This window comes from Arvicanthis niloticus, chromosome 21 (genome assembly GCF_011762505.2).
Source record: "Arvicanthis niloticus isolate mArvNil1 chromosome 21, mArvNil1.pat.X, whole genome shotgun sequence".
Taxonomy (NCBI): domain Eukaryota; kingdom Metazoa; phylum Chordata; class Mammalia; order Rodentia; family Muridae; genus Arvicanthis; species Arvicanthis niloticus.
The window spans coordinates 14,865,692-14,881,965 of NC_047678.1; the positions used below are offsets into that span (position 1 = coordinate 14,865,692).

At 37.8% G+C, this 16,274-nt stretch overlaps 1 long non-coding RNA gene and 1 other non-coding gene across 6 annotated transcripts in view; one reads left to right on the forward strand and one right to left on the reverse strand.

Annotated features, from left to right (window-relative positions):
- LOC143435337 (uncharacterized) overlaps positions 1-16,274 on the reverse strand; it is a 319,574-nt gene that overhangs the window by 149,987 nt on the left and 153,313 nt on the right. The window lies entirely within an intron of this gene.
- LOC117693893 (U1 spliceosomal RNA) lies at positions 3,328-3,487 on the forward strand. The gene has a single exon (XR_004604487.1). It is a non-coding gene; the product is annotated as a U1 spliceosomal RNA (small nuclear RNA).

Genomic DNA, 16,274 nt, shown 5'->3' on the forward strand with positions numbered 1-16,274 from the left:
TAATCTGAAGTCTATGAAGACCTCTAAACACAAAAAACACCATATATATATATATATATATATATATATATATATATATATATATTCAACATATGTGCTATTTAATTGAGTAGATACTTCCCCCAAAAAGAAATACATATAGATAATAAATACTTGGAAAATAATTGAGCAACATTATGGAAATGGAAATACAAATTGGTTTTGGATTCTGTCTATGACTAGTCAGAATAGTTATTATCACCAAGAGAAGAAATAAGAAATGCTCATGAGAATGTGAAGGAAGAGGAACGTTTATTCCCTGATGGTGAGAATGTAGCTGTTGAAGACCTCATAAAAGCCAGAATGGTGTTCCCTCTGAAAACTGAAGATAAAGCTGATGTACTACTTCTTCTATAGACCCAAAAAATAAGCCAGCAACCCACAAAGATCCTTGCACATCCAATATCTATTACTGTACTAATCACAATATGCAAGGCATGGAGTAGGAAGTGGCCTAGATAGCCATCAAAAGATGGATAAAAAAAAATCCATAGTCATATTTAATTTAGCTATGAAGAAGAATGGAGATATGACACTTATAAGAAAATAGGTAGAACTGATGATCATTATATTAAGTGAAACAAATTATATTAAAAAAGGGAAATATCCGTTTTTCTATCATATGTGGAGTCCAGACTATACATGAAGAGGTCTATGTGAGAAAGTGATAGCTCTAAAGCAAGGAGCAGGAAAAACAAGAGAAGATAATAGAATGTATGTGGCATGAAAGCAGAGCAGGGAATGACTTAAGGGAAGAAAAAGGACCAGCAAGGGCTGAGAATGGGAAGAGCCGTGGGAGTTAAAGGACAAAGTAAACTGATATACGTGAATGAAAGTGTTGCAATAAAACCCATTTCTTTGTTTACTAACTAAAATATTCATTTAAAAGGTTTTCCAGCAGGTGTAAGGTAGATCTTTAGCAACATGAACTAGTTTTCCATACCCCATGACCACAATGAAATGAAAAAGAAAAGAAAGAAACAAGCTTCTTTGAGAGAACTATGAAAATTAAAGTTATTTTTCTGAATTACCAATAATACAAAGTACAGCTATAATTTGTAATAGTTTAAGAAAGTGATATTTAAAATTCTATTAAAAGGATTTTAGTGGGTAGCAGTTTTGAATGGTAATTTTTTGACAGAACTTGGAAGAACAAGAACTTTCAAGACCTCTGTAATCATTTGAGGCTTTGTGTCCAATTTTACACTCAATAGGGTAGCATTTTGGTGCTTGTGTTGATAATTCAGAATCACCAAAACAGGCAAGGAAAGTATAATGTTGGTATACTTATTTGCTTATAATATATTGCATTTAGAAAGATCAAGTCATTTAAATTTGAAGGACTTACTCAACATATTATTTGATTTTGTCTCATTTTTAAAGTTAATGCTCAATATTCTCTTTCTTATGATGGGTAAAGAAGGCATTCTTGTCAGAACAACCTAAGACTGGCTCAGTCTTGTTAATGAAATAAAAAAAGGGGAAGAGGTGGAGAGCCTTTGAGGCTGCTTGGCAAGAATCTGACATGGGCCAAGGTCAAGGAAGCATGCTTCAGGCAGGAATCTGACATTAGGCTAGAACAAAGAAGTAATTTCAGTCAGGAATCTAAATTTTAGGCTAGAACAAGGAAGTAGGCTTCAGACAAGAAAATGACCTTGGGCTAGGACAGGGAAGTAGGCTCAGATACTTTGGTCATCCTGATAAGCCCTTAGTAACAGTGATCATGGGAGTGCTCGTGTAATTGGGTTTAATGTCTTGCTTTTTCTTTGACTATTTGTGTTTATTGTATTGCTTATTCCTTGACTATTTGCATCTATTGTGTTGCTAGACCCTCAACCTTAATATATGCATGTAATCAAAATGGTATAAAAGCATAAAGGAGGAGATGGGATGGCATAGGGGGTTCTAGGGAGAGGAAGTAGGGAGAGGGGATGACATCTATATTGTAAATAAATAAAATATACAATTAAAAATAAAAAATATAAAAATAAAAAGAAAGTGTAGGTCTTGATATACCTCATCATATATAATTGTGCTTTAGTTACTCTATTACTTGAATGAGTGTCGTCCATGGGCTCTGATATTTGAAATCTTGGCCCCCAATTGGTGTTATGGTTTTGATGGGTTTAGGAGGTGTAGTCTGGTTGGAAAAAGTATGTCATTGGAGGTAAGGTTTAAAAGTTTAGATTCACTGCAATTTTTTTAGCTTGTTCTTTCTCTTTCTTGCTTGTGTTTGACTATGACAGTTCTCACCTTATGTCATTGATGATGACTCTGCTCTGCCATCACAGGTTGTTGTTATCTGGAATTTTAAATCCCAATCAACTTATTTTTATAAATAAAAAAAGAAAACAATCAACAAAGACAATCCTTCAAAGAATACTTGGAGTCTTGGTGTTTTTACATCCCTTTCCAAACAATAAAATATGTATATATAAGTCACCCTAGGGTCACTCTAGGGTATACCCAGAGCCATGGTATTTCCCACCTCATTGAGAGCAGACACTCAGACCCTGGAATGGAGATTGAGTATTTCTCTTGTAGAAAGCCTGATATTAATCATGGTTTCCAATATGTAAATGGATAATCAAATGCAGGCATGAGGGAACAAGAAAAAGAGAAAGTGTGAACCTTTATGTATGCTTGTAGCAGCCTAAAACAAGGACCCATGGACCACTCCACAGCCATTTGGTGAACATCTGCTCCTACAGTGCAGCTGCAGGGCAGATAACTACAGATATGTGGATTGTACTCTTTGACAGCCAATTTGAAGCTTAGTTTAAGTGAAAGACCAATGCAAAAATACATACGTGTTCTTTAGAAAAGAGGAGCTAGCGTCAAGGATGTAAAAAAGTAATAAGCATTTGCCTGGCATGTATGAGGCCCAGGTTCCTATTCCTATCACAGTGAAAACAGAAAAAGAAAAGGAACACAAATGAATAACTAAGTCAATAGTCAAACAAACTAACCAGTCACACCTAGCTGCAGATGTGCACAAGATTCATATTTTTAACTCCTGTCTCAGAGAGGAAAATATTTCAGTACCAAAGTATTTGATAAGGGTATAGAATTGCTCAAGATATCTGGTGTTTTCAGGATTCCCTATGAAAATTTTTGGTAATTCTCCCAGCAAAGCCACTGATATGTTATCTTTACTGACTGCAAGATACTTGTATTAAATCCTTGGAGATATTTCTCCAACTTCCAACATTTGTCAAAAATTGAATCCAACCTAAACTGAAAAAAATAAAAATAAAAACAGATGTTTACTTAACAATCCACCATAAAATACTTACATGGCAGGGGACATATAATGATCATGAACGTGGTTTTCTCAGGTCGAGGCTTATCCACTGCACTCCAGATATACTGACCCCTGACATGTCCCCAAATGTAGGAAACACACCTGCATCCTTTGTGGCAATGGGGGATTATATATATTCTCTGTTAAAAAATAATCCATCATAAAATTGTTTCTTCATATATAATAGCCATAGACATCTAATTAGATTATAGGTAGTTAGATAGACACACACAAATCATATACAGTTCTGAAATTTTGTCTTAAATGTATGTTGCAAATGATTATTGATATATGTGTGTAATGTATCTGCTGGAAAAGCAACTACAAACATATCTCATTGTGACTTCACAAAATGTTCCTGATACCTTTTCAGATGGACTCAACACCAGCAATTCAGAAATATTAAACTGAGAGCTAAAGTATGGTAAAGAAATGTCTTTTTGTTTGCTTGTTTTTTGAGACAGGGTTTCATGGTGTAGCTCTAGCTGTCCTGAAACTTACTCTATAGACCAGGCTGACCTTGAACTTGCAGAAATCTACCTGTCTCTACCTCTCTGAGATTAAAGGCATGCACCACCACTCACCAGCTAAGAAATATTATCTAAAAATGGTGATAAAATCTAAATAAAATTATGATAAAAATCTTAGATAAAAATCTAAGAACATGGGTATCTTGTAATACCATGGTTCTCCATAAGAGATCCCAAACAGTAGCCACAGTGGCAGCTGGAATTCTTGAGGTGCAGTGCAGACTCTGAGTTTAATGAGCAGCCCAGGTGGTTGCGATGTCCACGGGAGCATGAAAACCACTGTTCTCTACTAAGAGAGCATTTTGTGTATGCACGAACTTTATTTTACTTTTGTTTCTGAAATAAGTGTAAATTATTTATTTATTTTGTTTTTGAAATAAAATAAAATGTAAATTATATTCATTTGAAGTCACAAATAATCCAAATACCCACCTTCTCCAGGCAACTCAGCAACTCTAATTATGAAAGAAAGTATTTCTTGTTCTATTAGCCCCAATTCTGTTAATAGAAAAACTAATTACCTTGTGAAAATTGCAGTGGGTCAAAAGTTCAGATGAAAGAGTAGAGAAGCAAATCAATAAGTAGACATTTTCCACTCTACTGTCTATAGACCCACTACATTCTTCTTGTTTCTGATTTAAACCCTTATCAATATTCCTAAGATTAAAGACTGATAATGGGAAATAAACATAGATCCATATTTTCACTTGCCCTTGATTACGACTCTAAAGTTTGGTCTTATTAACATGCCATACACAGAACAAGTCATAAGTATGGCTAACTGGACTATATCCCCCATGAATCAGTTCACAACAAGAGCTCTTAAAAATTCAATAATCACAAATTTACAAATTTTACATGTTCATACAAAATGACATAATTTAGCCAATGTGACCAACATATGTCACATCCCCAAACAGAAGTAAATACCTCTACTGAAATGTGATAAATATGGGATAGGTAGCATGTATTAAAATGTTTTTGCATCAGTGAAGATTATCTAGATATTTGAATTCCTGAAGCACAGAAATGGAATATAAATCAAAAAAAAAATTAACCTGACATCTATGAGTATCCATCTCAGTTCTTTCCTTCCTCTCTCAAAACTGTAAAATGAATAATGTAAAATTACAAATGTATAATGCCTCTCCTATTGACCTTAGTGGCCTCTTCCTCTTTCTCTTTTAGCGCCATTTGCTCTGGCGGCCTGGTAGTAACAGCAAAGGAAATGTTGACTTTGCAAGTTGTTGCTCCTCTTGATTCCTCCAGGCCTGCATCTTCTCTCCTTGCCCTCAAGCAGAGGCTTGGGGAGCAGTCAAGGCTCCCTGCTACTGAAAAACTGTGCCAAGAGCATTGATTGTTCAGCAAGGCAGATGCAGAAGTGTGTCTGGAACCATCATTACAGCACTGACTGGGAAGAAAGGCCTCTATTATGACTCATACTAATGATCTTTACATTTTAATCCTTGAGTTAAGATTACTCACTAAAGCCCTAATGAACAAGAGGGGGTTTACCTCCTCTCACTCTTCTTTTGGAGTAGGAGAAAATAGCAATAAGATGACCTGGATCAGGTCAAAGTAAATATCAAGAAAACTCATTAGAAATTTCTGATTTGCTCCAAGCTGAAACTACCAGAAAGTTCCACGTTATAGGCAAGAAAACATAAGATTACCAGTGGGAACAGGCTACCGCGTAAGTATGAAGAATTCTTTCATGTCCCCTATATGTCTGTCTTCCTAACACACACACACACATACACACACACACACACACACACACACACACACACACACACACACACACATTATCTTTACATTTCTTATGCCTAAGCACCTACACTTTCAAAATGACTATTGCCTTCAAAATGAATAAATCTAAAGCTACACGCTTGATCCAAAGTCTGAAGATTTCCCCAAGTTTGAATATTTTTCAGAGCAAGTTGAAGACTTTGTTTAGGTTCTTTACCTAAAACCACCATGAAACGCCTCAGTGCTCTTAATTTTCTCTCTTGACCGCTGGAGACAACCAATACCAAAAGTAGATGCTAGAAAATGTTGTAAATTTTTTCCTTAAACTGAAGATTCACTTTGGAATTAGAGAACCTGAGATAAGAACTAAGTAGTTAGAAATAAAATTTTCTTCTTCAGAAAGGGGTTCTTTGAGGTTGTACTCTCCCACCATCTATGATATCTAAATGAACATCATCACTAAACTTAGACAATAATTAAAAGTCATCCAATACGGTAACATCAATTTCAAGTTCAGGCTTATGCCAAGAAATTAATTTGCCTTTCTCCTCAGATAGCAATAGACACACAAAGACAAGATAGAAGCAAAGAGCTTCTCAATATTTTCAAATCATTATAACTTTCTTCTTGTATTTATCTGGAGACACAAGATCACATGTAGCCCAGGATGGCACTGAATACACTATTTGTAGCCAAGTATTATATGGCTTTTTCTGGGGAGGCTTGTACAACAATCAGTTTACCCTAAATAGGGCACCAATAATGGATTGAAGAGATGATTTCATCAAAGTACTACTTGGTGAACCCCTTAGTTTCCTGGGGTTGCTTACAGAGCATAGGTGACAAGAGACTACTAAGTGCATGGGTGACTCCAGCACTGCAAATCATCAGAAAGCCTACCCCAGTTGACAAATATGCATCCCTAGAACTCTCTGCCCCACGTGGAAGCAGCTGAGCTAGTCAGTGTCTCTAGTCCCTATCAGTTGTAACTGCTAATAATGGGGTAGGGGCAGGTTTCAGGAACTTCCTGAGACTTGTAAAATGCTGCCTGATTTAAGCTTTGGAAGATTTGCTTACTTCTGTAAATTGAGGAGCTTAAATGCTTAAATATGGGGGAAATTATTACAAACCAGGAAGACAAGCACTGAACTTTTTATACCCCTACTTCTAAGTGTTAGGATGCTGGTATGTGTCACTACTCCTGGCCAGATCAGCAAAATTTTAAATTTTGTCTCCTACTTAAATCTGTGGAGCAAGGATCCCTGAAGTGATGTATCTAGTGGTCCACATGGTCAATCAATAGATCTATAGGTAACATAAAAGGATTTGAAGAAAAAACAATAGAACAATTATGTTAATGAACATTCGGGAAAGTTGTGAAATAAAATGCTTTGTTTGTATCATAATAAACACGGATTGGATAGTTGTGGGCCTTCTAAGAGTGTGCTGATCAGTTCCTCTTATATATCCTTCAGGGAACAGAGTGTACTTTCTATTTCTGATGGTGAATATTCTACTATTTATATTTTTGTAATTGTGAGTTTAATGTTTTCTCTTACAAGTTTCATGCAGAGAAAATGTTCCTATTTGAAAATTTGGATCAGTGACTCAAAAGAGGTTCAGTGATGCATGAAGGTAATGTTGACAATTATAATAATTTTGAAGGCTCGGAACATCAGACAAATAAAAGGGCATGGAACTCCATTGCAAATGCAGAAATTAATTTGTATGTATTTCAGTAAGTGAATATTCTAGTGTGATGATTTTGCATAAACAGATGAAAATGGAAAAGGATATCTGAAAGTGGATGTTTAGAGGAACAACATATCTATTGGCTCCCAACCTACTTCCATTTTATGTTTTGAAACTCCTCCCCCCAAAAAATGTTATAAACCCAAAGAAGCTTCATGTTTTAAAGATAATAAATACATGATCATGTTTTTGAATGAAAAAAATAAGTTTGTTGCCTGGACAAAAAGGGAAAGTTACAGAACCACATCACACAGTAACTAATCTCTGATGTTCATTTAGTCGTAAGTCACTTCACAGTACTTCTCTGTTAAATTATGGCCTTATGAGCCCATGTCTCCTTCAGCTAAAGTCAATTGTCTTTTCTACACCAACTCTTTGTAGTTTGTTTTTTTTTTTGTTTTTTTGTTTTTTTTTTTGTTTTTTTTTTTTTGTTTTTTTTTTTTTTTTTTTTTTTTGCTTGGTCTTCAGGCACACGACCAAAATGTTTCAGTAATAATTCAGTAATAATTAACAACTTCTGTCCTGACTGATAACATTTCTTCGGATGCTTGCTGTGAGTAGCTGGAACCTGTTAGTGCATTAAGGACCTTCCCTTCTCTTCTAAGTCAAGAGTTTTTAACATCAGTTGGTATATTTAGAAAATGTTCTAAAGGTATCACTTGAGATAATTAAATGGCATTTCACCCTTTAATCTGTTTCTGTGGAGAATTGCATTAGATTTTCTGATGATGAAATGCCTAACATTCCTGAGATAGTAGCATCTTTAAATCACACCTCTCAAACCTGGCACTTTCTTTGCCCGTGACTCACTTTGATTGCTGCATCTATGCTTAGCCATCCTTCTTATGTGCAGTTTTCCCCATCCTTTGCATGGCTCACCATAATTGCGGCTCCAAAATATTAAAGAAAATATACCAGAAATAAAATGCTGTAAGTCTTAAAGTGCTTGCCATTCTGAGAAGAGTGATGAATTCTTGTAATATCTTACTCCCTACCCAGAATAGAAATAATTCCTTTGCCCAAAGTATCCATCGGTTTAGCCTGCCAGATACTTATCACTTGGAAGCTGCCTTGCTCACCAGATGAACTGTCTCAGGATTGCAGGACTGCATGCTGGGTTCACATAACCTTGAATTATTTAATAATAGCCCAATGCTCAAGGGTAGGGATTCTGTCAACTCAGATATTCCAATGAGAAGCTAAGATGGTTCTTTTGTGTAAAAATGTTACATTCTTATCTTAAGGAAAGAAAAAATAAAGAAGCTACTAGTTTGGCTGCTGAGGTCTATGTTAATAATGGAGTTGTAGAATTATCAAGGAAAACAAAGCTTTGTACTAATTGTACCTACATTTTAAACTAAAACTTAGAAAAGCATTAAAATACAGAGCCCAGTAATACTAACCATGGACTCAGACCACCACTGGGCTACCAGGTCCTCTCTCTGAAGGAAATACCAAGGCAGACCTAGCTACTCGGGTAGCTGCAGTGACTTTATCAGATCAAAAATCTAATTTGGATCAGGCCATAAAGGCTCATGAGTTACATCACCTTAATTCTAAAACCTTAAGAGTTATGTTTAAAATTACCAGAGAACAAGCTAGACAAATTGTCAAACAATGTCAATCATGTGTTAAACTTTTACCAGTTCCTCATTTGGGTGTAAATCCAAAGGGACTGATACCAAACAGTATCTGGCAAATGGATGTTACTCATTATACTGAATTTGGAAAACAGAAATATATACATGTATGTGTAGACACATACAGTGGTTTCATTTATGCAACATTACAAACTGGAGAAGCAAGCAAGCATGTGATCGCTCATATGCTTGCTACAATCTCTGTATTGGGTGTGCCTAAACAGATAAAAACTGACAATGGCCCAGGTTATACAAGCTCCAGTTTCCACCAATTTTGTGAGAAATTGGGAATACTACATAAAACGGGTATTCCATATAATCCACAGGGCCAAGGTATGGTAGAAAGGGCACATCAAACCATTAAATGTCAATTTGAAAAAATTAAAAAAGGGGAATGGTATCCTACCAAGGGATCACCCAGAAATATCCTTCATCATGCACTTTTTATTTTAAATTTTTTAACTTTGGATTCTGAAGGAAAATCTGCTGCAGATAGATTCTGGCATCCTGATACCAAAAAGAATTTTGCAACAGTCCTCTGGAAAGACCCATTAACTGGAACCTGGAATGGGCCAGATCCAGTGCTTATCTGGGAATGAGGTTCTGTTTGCATATATTCCCAAACTGCAGATGCTGCACGTTGGCTGCCAGAGAGACTGATTAAACAAATAGACAACAATACCAAATCCAGGGAGGAGATACCCCCTGAGAAGCGCATTTTTTCTTTGCAGGAAATATGAAGGAAACATGAAGATGCTTCACAATTGCCTTCAAACTGGAACAGATCAATGAGTAAACCTGACTTGGGAAGTTCTCAGTGCTGAAGGAGACATCACCACCCGCATCTTCAGGGTGGCTCTATTGGACTCTTGATTCCCTGACTTATGATTTAGTGGAGTATATTGTTTAAACCCACTACCACAGTTATTATAGTTGTTTTGGGGTTTGAGATTGATTGAGCGGGGACAGGGATTTCCTTACTTGTTTTGTTAAGATCAAAGCTATGATCAATTTTGTATTTTGTGAGATACCCTTAAAAAGAGTGTTGCTTTTATACTGACTGTTCAGGCATTGCTAAGTCTCTTGTCTCTTGGGTTGATACGGTTCAACAAACTGATGGCTTTTGTACGGCAACAGATAGATGCTATTCAAATGAAACCCATACAGGTCCAATATTACAGGCTGGAAGTAGGGGACTCTGAAACCTCTGTCATCAAGACAGACGAGGATTAACCCCTAACTTACGCACTAAGCTGGATAGTCAGTGACGGGTAAGAGAGCATACCGAGACCCTTGCCCCTAAAAGAAGGGAGGAGCTCAACCAATGGCTGTTGAGTATCCAAGGACGGGAAAGGGAGGCTGGGGTCCTTTGTTCCAACCTAGGACAGGCACGGTTTCCGTAAGTTTTCCCAGCCTTCCCTTTTGAAAAAAAAAAAAAAATTTAAAAAGGGGGACCTGTTGGGAGCCGACTTTAGTAGAAATCGGCTAGATCAACTTTGCAGCCATCTGGAACCATATACCCTGATGAAAGATTTGGTTTTCAATAGCCTACAACAGCTGAAGCACACTCTGATATCCCACATATTTTGTGTTGCTGTTTACTGCCCCCAGCTGCAAGGTGCACGTGGTGGCCACGCCTGCAAGTTCACGTGCTGTCCAAGTGCTATCTACACCATACATGCTTATAAGGCGCATGTGCTATCCACGCCTGCAAGGCATTGCGGTGCACGTGCTGTCCACGCTATAGACGCCTGTAAGGCTTACGTCATATCAATACCTGCAAGGCACGTGGTATCCACGAGCCTACAAGGCACGTGGCAAAAGCCTATAAATAGCTCAGAATTCCCTTCAATAAACGAGACTTGATCAGAACCTCTGTCTTGTCTCCATTCTTCGCATCTCTTCCCCTTTATCCCCACTCTCTCTCTCTCACTAGACCCTGACCCTTGGACCGGAGCGGCAGCTTGGGCCAAGACACAGTGGCCGCCAAGCGTGGAGCAGAGCAGGCCGCAACATTTTGGCCCACAAAGCCGGGCAGTACAGGCCGGGACAGATGATAAGGTTATGTGTTCCTACAAAGAACTTAGGAGTTTTGAGGGGTTTTGTTTTGTTTATTTCTGAGATTTATTTTTGGAGGCAACCACAAACTTAACAGAAACCTTGGGAAGCCAATTACAACATTTTTTTTCTTGAACCATTTGGAAAGTTACTGGCACCATCTCCTGTCACTGACAGACCATGATTGTGTACGACTCTGACACAAGCATACTTTTCTATAAAGCACATTATAAGCACCAGTACCAGGAAGAGAACACTAATCTGAACTTATTTACCCCCTAGAGACCAGGAATGTTCTTGCAGCAGTTAGCCACACCCTTGTTGACTGGCTGCATTCCCTTGTTGGGGACCTGGGTTCCTTATGACACAAGTCTCTTTTGCTGAACTTTAAGAATCTTAATGCTTTAACCAGTACAGGTGAAACTGTTTTATAGAATACACTACAGTTTGTGTTTACCTAACCTAACAATTGGGATATCATTTTAATTTGTCCCACTGATAATGACATTCATGTTGATCATATATAATTAACATAGAGGCTGCTCGATTTCTCTCAAAATGTCTTGGTAGCTCTTTTTATGAAAAGGAAGCTTGAAGTATTTAAATATTCTGTTTTTAGTTAGTTAATTTACATAATTATATCATCATGCATGCATGTCTTCCTATTTCATCAGTGGGTTATCTGTTAAAATTATTATTTTGATGTACAAATTTAACTTGATTTGGGAAGGGTTTTTTGGGTAGAATCTCCCTAAGACTTGAGTTCTGTTTATAATTTCAAGATGATGCGTACTTATTAGACAATCCCTGTCTAGGTTCTAAAATCAATATTTCTTAGTCCTGAGAGATGGGGGGGGGGAGAAGGGGAGGGGGAATGGAAGAGGGAGAGGGAGAGGGAGAAGGAGAGGGAGAGGGAGAGGGAGAGGGAGAGGGAGAGGGAGAGGGAGAGGGAGAGGGAGAGGGAGAGGGAGAGGGAGAGGGAGAGGGAGAGGGAGAGGGAGAGGGAGAGGGAGAGAGGGAGAGGGAGAGGGAGAGGGAGAAGGAGGTACATCAGTGTCCAGTGTCCTTATAAACACTATATTTATGTCCACACCTTTCTATCAGTCTTTAGCATTTTTTTAAAAACCAATAATACTTAATACTGCAGGGTTCATTCTGATTTTTTCTTGTTCTTCTTACAGCCCCTGTCTAACAGAAAGGAACTGTCTCCCATTTCTTCATCATGCTTATTTACATTATCAATTCCTCTGGTTCTAGTCAATATCTAATCTGTGCTTTCATCCATTTTACATCCAAGAACTCAAAAGCTAACTGAGGACTCACACTGGCAGCATCCTCATCCCATTCAGATTCTGGCATTCCACACAGGGCCACCCATCTCTGAGCTCTCTCCTTCTCCCTGACCCAGCACAGGCTTCTGGTTCGCTTTGTACTGCCTCCCACCCTGGCAGATTTTTGACTGCTAACCCACACTGGCCAGCTGAGCAGTTGACTCAAAGCGCTTAGAAAGGAAAGGAAACAAGGAAGAAAGAAACACCATTCTACAAACTCTGCATGACACTGAACATCAATAGGCATGATTGAAATCCCAGGGACATTTCTTACAAGTATCAGCATTCATTTGTTCACATCAGGCAAACCATGGACATTTGTTGAACACCTATGTGTTCAGCTGAGGGGATTTGAGAAAAGTATGAAAAGGTTCCTGTCATGTAGCTACTTGTAAGATGTGAAATTAAATAGAAAATAAAATAGTAAAAGGCATTTTATTGCCCATAGCAATCAAATATAAAAAAAGGAAAATATGTAACTATTAGGTTCTCAGATGGACATAATACCAAGTTTGCTTTGAGGCAACCTTTTTATGCCTGGTGTTTATGCCTTTCCTTCCATTTCCATTGACGCTCACTTGGTACCAAGCCTTCCATTAATGACTTGGTACATGGTGGTAAGTTTCACTTGTACGATTGTTAGAGCATGTACCACCATTATTACATTCATATCCCCATTATAAGAACCAAAGCGTAATAAAGTCACAGCATATGAATTTTTAAATAGTCATTATAAAACCACAGAAGAAAAAGAAGTAACATATTGTAGAGTAAAATGTGAAAAGTGCTAGGATGATCTCACAATACGTATTAAACATGACCCATAAAGGTTATATTTCATAAGTACAAAGAAACTAAGGATGTACCTCAGTGGTAGAGAGCACATGACCAGCATTTTTCAGTCCCTTTGTGATCCCCAGAATTTGTGTGTATGTGTGTGTGTATGTGTGTGTGTATGTGTGTGTGTGTTTGTGTATGTGTGTGTGTGTGTGTGTGTGTGTGTGTGTGTGTGAGAGAGAGAGAGAGAGAGAGAGAGAGAGAGAGAGAGAGAGAGAGAGAGAGAGAGAGGTGGAAGACAAGGCTTAGTATTCATGACTGAGTGTCCACTTCACCAGGCCTTTTAACCAAACTCATTAGGACTAAACAGAGACAAGGAAATCTGGGTTCTGTGAACAATCAGCTGTTTGTAAGTCACAGCTTTACTCTGTAACCTGCTCCTTTATTAGTACAGTATTTAAATAGAAACAAAGGTAAAATGCACCCTAGTTAGAGGTGGCGACCCACAGGTTATTGAGCTTCCAGGAGTCACAGACTTTTGCTAAAGGATGGGTTTCCTTCCACCAAAATACAGTACTATCAGCCCTAGACCAAGCAGCCATATAGAAGAAACCCCACCTTATATCAGCTGCTCAGAATAGCTAGCTCCACTTAGTACTTAGTACAGATTTTAATATTGTGTCTATAAGGGTCCTATAAAAATGTAACCGGTCCTGTTAGTGTTTATGTGATATGCTAATGAATTCATCTGTTCCCCCAAAGCATTGCTTTAATAACCTCTAGTTTAATTATATCAGAGGCACAAGACACAAAGGTTTGCAATGCGCCTATACTAAGGATGTATAGGCTTGCTTCAAGTAAGCTCATCGTAAGCTGGGGAGATGACACAGCTGATGAAGGCTAGGCTTGCACCCAGGAAGCCAAGCAAGCTCATCTGTTTGGCTTAATTTCCTCTTTGCTCACTTTGTTATTTTGTTTTTATTGATTCATTTCTATGTTAATGCTTCTTTCATTTTTACATTTATAACATGCATGCAATTTATAACAGGAATACTCAAATTCCTCTCAAATAAAATTTAAAAGTCTAATAATAGAAGTCAATCATTGGAGAAGAAATTTGTTTTCCAGGCTCAGCTCCTTCAATGATGTATCAACCAGAAATGCTGAGTCAGTAGATGACTCCCTCAGACACAGGCTGCCAGGCTCCTTACTGCAAGGAAACCTCGTCTAGTGCTCCAGGTAGAACATCAGAGGTTGCACATACTGAGAGGGTATCTAAGGGTCTTTTATTCATGAATTCTGTTACATGAACAAACAGGAGAATAGAAAAACTGACCTTTGTACTTAGAGAATGTAGTATTGGAAGAAATAGACATAAAGTCAACTAGCTGGAATACAAGGAAAAATAAACCATGGGGCTCACAAGAGCTCTGTGGATTAAGAGCAAGGACAGGTAGTTGTCTACTGAGACAGAAGTGAGAATGACGTCTGTGTTGATACTTAAAGAGTGGCAAGGTTTAAAAGACACAAAAGATCATAAGACATCGAGGTCAAAGGGACCACCAGAGAAAATGGGCAGGTGCCTCCCTTCAAGAAAAGTTTGTTTCCTAAAAATCAACCATAATTTTCTCCCAAACAGCACTAACTGTAGACTGAATGTTCAAACACATGAGCCTATGTGAAATAGTTTTCATTCAAACTACCATAGCTTCTGTCCTTCCAAATGTTTGATCAAATAAAACAATTAACCTAAACAGAACATGTAAAACAGGGTTTTATAAGAATTGAAATGGAGAAAATGTACTGTGAACTTACACACACAGAAACCTGTTGCTGTCTTTGGGAACTAGCTTAGATCCAACAGGCGTTGAAAAGTTGCATGCCCTCTCCACCAGCTGAGCAGGTCAACGGAGACTTATTTATTTATAAACATTTTGTTCTAGCCCTTTAAGTCTGTATTCATGTATCTTCAAGGGAGCTTATTATTTTAGTGTGTAGAAGAATGCTTATACTGGCATCTCAGTCAAGCTTATTCAAGTCACAGACTCTAGGGGAGCATACATAGCCATACCCAGAGGTTTTTGATAATGCAAACCTATGTAATTCTAATTGCTGTAAGATTCATGGTAATGACACAGTTAATATAGGTCCAGGAATATAGGACTCTGAGCCATAAGAAAGTTAACTCTGGGACTGAGTAACCAGGATAGTTCTTCACATGCACTGCCAAGACCATCCCAAAGATTGTACAAACTGAGCTGGGGAGATGGCTCAGTCAGTAAAGCATTTGCCAAGCAAGCATGAGGACCTGAACTGAGATCCCCAGAACTGAACTCAGTAGCATGCCTCTGTATTACTGCCACTCCTATGTCAAAATGGGAAGTGGAGACAGGAGAATATCTACAAGTTCACTAGTCAATTAGCCTGATGTACACATCAATGAACAAGGAGGTATACTGTCTCAAAAGAAGATAGAAAGTGAAGACAACACCTGAGGTCTTCCTGATCTCCAACATGCATTATGACATACGTACATACATACCTACTTGCATACATGCATACACACAAGAGAGAGAGTGAAAGAGAGGAAAAGATTATATAATCCTATCCAACCATCAAAGAAACCTGTCAGCCAAGAGAAGTGTACCCTTTCATAGAAGTTCCCCTCTCTTTTCTATTAAAAAAAAAAAAAAAAAAAGCAGGACTGCAGAACTAGGACTCTAAAGCTACATGCTCACCCTAACCCACTTCCATTCTGTGGAGTGGATTGTATGCCTCTCCTCTCACTCTTTTATAGTATGGATTTTGAGATTATAATAAATTACATTTGCCCTCTTCCCTTTCTTTCTCCCAAGCCCCTCACTATCACTTTTAATGAGTCTACACTGTCACTGCTGCCCCTGCTTCTTGCTTAATCCTTCGTCAAGGCACGAAGAACCTACACACCCCATCATGGACATGCCATTCAATATCTCCTCAGTAACACTGACATAACCTTGTTTTTCAAATAACTATATTTATATAACTGTAAGTTATATTTATATAACTATAAAATGAAGGAATTTACATCCGATAAGATAAAATTATCTATTTG